A 7,500-nucleotide genomic window follows, 5' to 3' on the forward strand; every position below is an offset into this window, starting at 1 on the left:
TCATCCCACAGCGCCAGTTCTGCTTACCAAAAGTGGCCCACTTGGCACTCCGATCCGAGTCGTTTGCTCGCGGCTTCAGCATATCAAGCAAGCCGGAGATCTCACCCATTTAAAGTTTGAGAATAGGTTGAGGTCGTTTCGGCCCCAAGGCCTCTAATCATTCGCTTTACCGGATGAGACTCGTACGAGCACCAGCTATCCTGAGGGAAACTTCGGAGGGAACCAGCTACTAGATGGTTCGATTAGTCTTTCGCCCCTATACCCAGCTCCGACGATCGATTTGCACGTCAGAATCGCTACGGACCTCCATCAGGGTTTCCCCTGACTTCGTCCTGGCCAGGCATAGTTCACCATCTTTCGGGTCCCAACGTGTACGCTCTAGGTGCGCCTCACCTCGCAATGAGGACGAGACGCCCCGGGAGTGCGGAGGCCGCCGCCCCGTGAAGGGCGGGGAAGCCCCATCCTCCCTCGGCCCGCGCAAGGCGAGACCTTCACTTTCATTACGCCTTTAGGTTTCGTACAGCCCAATGACTCGCGCACATGTTAGACTCCTTGGTCCGTGTTTCAAGACGGGTCGTGAAATTGTCCAAAGCTGAAGCGCCGCTGACGGGAGCGATTATTCCGCCCGAGAGCATCCCGAGCCAACAGCGGCGCGGGTCCGGGGCCGGGCCAGGTAGGTCCGTCATCCGGGAAGAACCGCGCGCGCTTGCCGGGAGCCCGAGCGCCCAAAGGGGCGAATCGACTCCTCCAGATATACCGCCGAGCAGCCAGCCAGGACACCGGGGCTCTGCCCAACAGACGCGAACCGAGGCCCGCGGAAGGACAGGCTGCGCACCCGGGCCGTAGGCCGGCACCCAGCGGGTCGCGACGTCCTACTAGGGGAGAAGTGCGGCCCACCGCACACCGGAACGGCCCCACCCCGCGGCGAGTGGAAAGGCAACCGGACACGACCCCGCCGCGGATTGCTCCGCGCGGGCGGCCGGCCCCATCTGCCGAGGGCGGGGGCCAGTGGCCGGATGGGCGTGAATCTCACCCGTTCGACCTTTCGGACTTCTCACGTTTACCCCAGAACGGTTTCACGTACTTTTGAACTCTCTCTTCAAAGTTCTTTTCAACTTTCCCTCACGGTACTTGTTCGCTATCGGTCTCGTGGTCATATTTAGTCTCAGATGGAGTTTACCACCCACTTGGAGCTGCACTCTCAAGCAACCCGACTCGAAGGAGAGGTCCCGCCGACGCTCGCACCGGCCGCTACGGGCCTGGCACCCTCTACGGGCCGTGGCCTCATTCAAGTTGGACTTGGGCTCGGCGCGAGGCGTCGGGGTAGTGGACCCTCCCAAACACCACATGCCACGACAGGCGGCAGCCTGCGGGGTTCGGTGCTGGACTCTTCCCTGTTCGCTCGCCGCTACTGGGGGAATCCTTGTTAGTTTCTTTTCCTCCGCTTAGTAATATGCTTAAATTCAGCGGGTAGTCTCGCCTGCTCTGAGGTCGTTGTACGAGGTGTCGCACGCCACACCGCCAGCCGGCTGTGCACGCTACCGAGAAAGTACCGGTATGCGAACCGCCAGGCGACGGGCGCGCATCGCACGTTTAAGGAGACGCGGCCGGCCACACAGGCGACCACGACACTCCCACGTCTCCGAAGCGGGACAAACGCCGCGCGCTTCAGTATACGTAGCCGACCCTCAGCCAGACGTGGCCCGGGAACGGAATCCATGGACCGCAATGTGCGTTCGAAACGTCGATGTTCATGTGTCCTGCAGTTCACATGTCGACGCGCAATTTGCTGCGTTCTTCATCGACCCACGAGCCGAGTGATCCACCGTCCTGGGTGATCTTTTCCTTTTCAGTCTCCCACTGTCTCTTTCAAGACAGTAGCATTTGCGGGACTGAGGCGTCTGACGGCCCCTGTTCCACTATTTTTTTTTGTGTCCAACGGCCTCACAGCCGATGGGCGTCGTACGGCTCCACACCGGAGCGGACAGGCACTCGGGCGAACGTCATTCAAAACCGGCGCCAGGCGCCAGGTACCGCAGGCCAGCCGCTCCAGAGCTTCAGCGCTCGTACCACACAACAACAACACTTCCGCTAGTTTTGAGAGGCACGCGTGGTTCCGCACGCGGCGCACGGCCACTGCCGTACAGGTAGCGTGTTGCGCGACACGACACGACACGCACATCGAAAGACATGCAGTCTAGTCGGTAATGATCCTTCCGCAGGTTCACCTACGGAAACCTTGTTACGACTTTTACTTCCTCTAAATGATCAAGTTTGGTCATCTTTCCGGTAGCATCGGCAACGACAGAGTCGATGCCGCGTACCAGTCCGAAGACCTCACTAAATCATTCAATCGGTAGTAGCGACGGGCGGTGTGTACAAAGGGCAGGGACGTAATCAACGCGAGCTTATGACTCGCGCTTACTGGGAATTCCTCGTTCATGGGGAACAATTGCAAGCCCCAATCCCTAGCACGAAGGAGGTTCAGCGGGTTACCCCGACCTTTCGGCCTAGGAAGACACGCTGATTCCTTCAGTGTAGCGCGCGTGCGGCCCAGAACATCTAAGGGCATCACAGACCTGTTATTGCTCAATCTCGTGCGGCTAGAAGCCGCCTGTCCCTCTAAGAAGAAAAGTAATCGCTGACAGCACGAAGGATGTCACGCGACTAGTTAGCAGGCTAGAGTCTCGTTCGTTATCGGAATTAACCAGACAAATCGCTCCACCAACTAAGAACGGCCATGCACCACCACCCACCGAATCAAGAAAGAGCTATCAATCTGTCAATCCTTCCGGTGTCCGGGCCTGGTGAGGTTTCCCGTGTTGAGTCAAATTAAGCCGCAGGCTCCACTCCTGGTGGTGCCCTTCCGTCAATTCCTTTAAGTTTCAGCTTTGCAACCATACTTCCCCCGGAACCCAAAAGCTTTGGTTTCCCGGAGGCTGCCCGCCGAGTCATCGGAGGAACTGCGGCGGATCGCTGGCTGGCATCGTTTATGGTTAGAACTAGGGCGGTATCTGATCGCCTTCGAACCTCTAACTTTCGTTCTTGATTAATGAAAACATACTTGGCAAATGCTTTCGCTTCTGTTCGTCTTGCGACGATCCAAGAATTTCACCTCTAACGTCGCAATACGAATGCCCCCGCCTGTCCCTATTAATCATTACCTCGGGTTCCGAAAACCAACAAAATAGAACCGAGGTCCTATTCCATTATTCCATGCACACAGTATTCAGGCGGGCTTGCCTGCTTTAAGCACTCTAATTTGTTCAAAGTAAACGTGCCGGCCCACCGAGACACTCAACAAAGAGCACCCTGGTAGGATTTAAACGGGGTCCGCCTCGGGACGCGAAAGCACCCCTTCGGCTCGCCCCACCGGCAGGACGTCCCACGATACATGCCAGTTAAACACCGACGGGCGGTGAACCAACAGCGTGGGACACAAATCCAACTACGAGCTTTTTAACCGCAACAACTTTAATATACGCTATTGGAGCTGGAATTACCGCGGCTGCTGGCACCAGACTTGCCCTCCAATAGATACTCGTTAAAGGATTTAAAGTGTACTCATTCCGATTACGGGGCCTCGGATGAGTCCCGTATCGTTATTTTTCGTCACTACCTCCCCGTGCCGGGAGTGGGTAATTTGCGCGCCTGCTGCCTTCCTTGGATGTGGTAGCCGTTTCTCAGGCTCCCTCTCCGGAATCGAACCCTGATTCCCCGTTACCCGTTACAACCATGGTAGGCGCAGAACCTACCATCGACAGTTGATAAGGCAGACATTTGAAAGATGCGTCGCCGGTACGAGGACCGTGCGATCAGCCCAAAGTTATTCAGAGTCACCAAGGCAAACGGACCAGACAAGCCAATCCGATTGGTTTTGATCTAATAAAAGCGTCCCTTCCATCTCTGGTCGGGACTCTGTTTGCATGTATTAGCTCTAGAATTACCACAGTTATCCAAGTAACGTGGGTACGATCTAAGGAACCATAACTGATTTAATGAGCCATTCGCGGTTTCACCTTAATGCGGCTTGTACTGAGACATGCATGGCTTAATCTTTGAGACAAGCATATGACTACTGGCAGGATCAACCAGGGAGCTGCGTCAACTAGAGCTGAGCAGCCGGCCGCCCGGGAGTGTGTCCCGGGGGCCCGCGCGAACACGCAAGCGTCCGCTCAATTATTCTGCAAACAGGAGGAGGCCGAGCTCCCCTGCACGATACACCTCGAAACCCTCTCAGGTCCCGGCGGCGCGCAGCGCCGTCCTAGGTACTTGGTCGGTTTCGAGAGAGGCGCAATCGCCCGGAGTTAGGCGAGTAGACGGTTTTAGTGCGAACACCCTTGCTCCCAACTGAGCTTGCCGCTGCCGACAGAGGCCCGGGAGCGTGCTGTCGTGGCATTGCCGGCGGGAGACAACACGCGCCACCTATGGTGACCGGCAGCTCCAACGCCAGCGCCACACAAGGGCAAAGCCCCACTTGGGTGCAGAAGCGAACTCTCCCAGCACAGCGCACGCGCCAACACGTCCGCACAACTGCGATACAAACCACCTGCGAGAACCGCTGGGGCGACCGAGCAGCAGACGGCGTCGCGGCGCCGAGTGCCAGGCGGCGGCGCATCCTCAACGCACACAGTCCTCAATCAGACCAGCACACTGCAGATGTCCACCGCGCTTCGCACCGGGCTCGGCTGAACCAACTTTGGCCGCCAGGCGCCGCGTGCAGGGTGCGCCGCAGCGTAGCTGCGCCGCCTGCCGAGCCCGTCGGCTGGCGCTCCTGCCACTCGGCGCCCCCCACCAGCCGCCTGTTGCGCGTGCGCCCACGCAGCGCGCGGCCAACACGCCGGGCGGCCCCCCTTCACCGGCCGGGAACAGTCCCACCAAGCCACCGCCGCGTATCGCTTCATACCCACATGGGCCTAGTCACGTGTGTGGATGTGGCGGGTACCGCTGAAACAACCGGTTAATAGCTGTACCGATCGTCGCCATCACAGATTCACCTCCAGCGTGAACAACCGCTCAACAACGGATTTCCAGTTCATTTGCGTATCTTGGGCAGTAAACGTAGATGTCCACCTACATTTGCGAATTCAACAATTCTTGCATGCCAGGATGTCATGTGTCACGACACGCTACATCAGACCACATACACACTGCGACATGTGCAGAAGAGAACACGTGGAAGGTGGCCCGCGCACGTATGCGATGTCCCTTCCGCGATCCACTGTCAACCGGCATCTGCGGCATGTCCCAGATATGGAACGCGGTCCACCAGGGTAGCACTTTGTGTGAGGCAATACGACAAAGTCGGAATACACGCGTCACTACATCACACGGCTCACGCTGACCTGACCTGACTCACCGCACCACCACCCCCAGCGACCCAGGGTGACATACAATGCGTTCGTACGTTCCTCCCACACGCCTCTACGGCGTACCACAGTGCAACCTAGCTGTTATTGGGAGACGAGACAAGTAGCATCGAGCACAACATATGGAAATTGAGATTCGACACCGTTGGGCACAGCCAGCGTACGGTCACACGTATCACACTACTTCACTCTGTACGTAACTACCGATGATCGGTACAGCGTGTGGGTTACGCGTACGACATCAGCGGACAATGGACACAGACCATACCACGACGTACACTGAGGGCGTCGACATCTGAACGCAACTGAACAGCTGCGAGGCTCATTTAACACTCAAACGCCAGACCGACCAGCTTGAGAGGACGGAGACACAAAGAGAGGGGCAGAGGGGGGGGGGGGGCGATATAGTCCTATTGCAGTACAATTGACAGTGGATAGCGGGAATATGTGGAAAGTAAGCAACACTCGCAAGACATCTACATGAGGATAACAACGACACCAGAGATTCCGAGCAGTGAACTATGTTAGGCAAAGGGACAACGTGGGTTAGGTTAAGGGACAACGTGGGTTAGGTTAAGGGACAACGTGGGTTAGGTTAAGGGACAACGTGGGTTAGGTTAAGGGACAACGTGGGTTAGGTTAAGGGACAACGTGGGTTAGGTTAAGGGACAACGTGGGTTAGGTTAAGGGACAACGTGGGTTAGGTTAAGGGACAACGTGGGTTAGGTTAAGGGACAACGTGGGTTAGGTTAAGGGACAACGTGGGTTAGGTTAAGGGACAACGTGGGTTAGGTTAAGGGACAACGTGGGTTAGGTTAAGGGACAACGTGGGTTAGGTTAAGGGACAACGTGGGTTAGGTTAAGGGACAACGTGGGTTAGGTTAAGGGACAACGTGGGTTAGGTTAAGGGACAACGTGGGTTAGGTTAAGGGACAACGTGGGTTAGGTTAAGGGACAAATTGAGTTAGGTTAAGGGACAAATTGAGTTAGGTTAAGGGACAAATTGAGTTAGGTTAAGGGACAAATTGAGTTAGGTTAAGGGACAAATTGAGTTAGGTTAAGGGACAACGTGGGTTAGGTTAAGGGACAAATTGAGTTAGGTTAAGGGACAAATTGAGTTAGGTTAAGGGACAAATTGAGTTAGGTTAAGGGACAAATTGAGTTAGGTTAAGGGACAAATTGAGTTAGGTTAAGGGACAAATTGAGTTAGGTTAAGGGACAAATTGAGTTAGGTTAAGGGACAAATTGAGTTAGGTTAAGGGACAAATTGAGTTAGGTTAAGGGACAAATTGAGTTAGGTTAAGGGACAAATTGAGTTAGGTTAAGGGACAAATTGAGTTAGGTTAAGGGACAAATTGAGTTAGGTTAAGGGATAATCTGGTACAACCACAGTTAGGTTAAGCGATAATCTGGTACAGCCACAGTTAGGTTAAGCGATAATCTGGTACAGCCACAGTTAGGTTAAGCGATAATCTGGTACAGCCACAGTTAGGTTAAGCGATAATCTGGTACAGCCACAGTTAGGTTAAGCGATAATCTGGTACAGCCACAGTTAGGTTAAGCGATAATCTGGTACAGCCACAGTTAGGTTAAGCGATAATCTGGTACAGCCACAGTTAGGTTAAGCGATAATCTGGTAAAACCACAGTTAGGTTAAGCGATAATCTGGTAAAACCACAGTTAGGTTAAGCGATAAAGTTGGTTAAATTTGGTATTGTGTGGGAAGGGGGCAGAGAGGGGGGGGGGTGGATAGTGGTGGCAGTACGCGGATGCCTGAGTCACCGTCAGATACGTCACGTCGGTTCGATGCTTGTAGCAAGAGGCTGGCGGGTCTGTGTCTCTCACTTCTGCAATTTTTCATGTGGTATAACACGAGGGCGGGTGGTGATATTTGGTGCCCCTCTGTGTAGGATGTGTGTTGGTGGTGTTGGTTTATCTGAGCAATGGTAGTTGTCGGAGGAGTGTGGTATTGTGCTTTTATAGGTGGACCTACTGGTCTGGTTATCATAGTGTCGACGGTGCAATGTGGCAGAGAGGGTGCACTCGACATTGTCGCATTCCAGATGTTTACGTATTGTGTGTCTCCGTTGCAGGCCGAGAGTAGTGCATGTTCGAGTGTCTGGCTGACGTG

At 54.9% G+C, this 7,500-nt stretch overlaps 3 non-coding genes across 3 annotated transcripts in view; all 3 read right to left on the bottom strand.

Moving 5' to 3' along the window:
* The window catches only part of LOC126333865 (large subunit ribosomal RNA), a 4,222-nt gene extending 2,728 nt beyond the window's left edge, over positions 1-1,494 (bottom strand). The window contains exon 1 of the ribosomal RNA XR_007564417.1: positions 1-1,494. This exon is cut by the window's left edge and continues 2,728 nt beyond it. This is a non-coding gene — a ribosomal RNA (large subunit ribosomal RNA).
* Positions 1,495-1,682: 188 nt separating this feature from the next.
* Positions 1,683-1,837, bottom strand: LOC126333832 (5.8S ribosomal RNA). The gene has a single exon (XR_007564385.1). It is a non-coding gene; the product is annotated as a 5.8S ribosomal RNA (ribosomal RNA).
* Positions 1,838-2,205: 368 nt separating this feature from the next.
* On the bottom strand, positions 2,206-4,098 carry LOC126333839 (small subunit ribosomal RNA). The gene has a single exon (XR_007564392.1). It is a non-coding gene; the product is annotated as a small subunit ribosomal RNA (ribosomal RNA).
* Positions 4,099-7,500: the final 3,402 nt, after the last annotated feature.

Source organism: Schistocerca gregaria, unplaced genomic scaffold (assembly GCF_023897955.1).
Source record: "Schistocerca gregaria isolate iqSchGreg1 unplaced genomic scaffold, iqSchGreg1.2 ptg001646l, whole genome shotgun sequence".
Classification (NCBI taxonomy): Eukaryota; Metazoa; Arthropoda; class Insecta; order Orthoptera; family Acrididae; genus Schistocerca; species Schistocerca gregaria.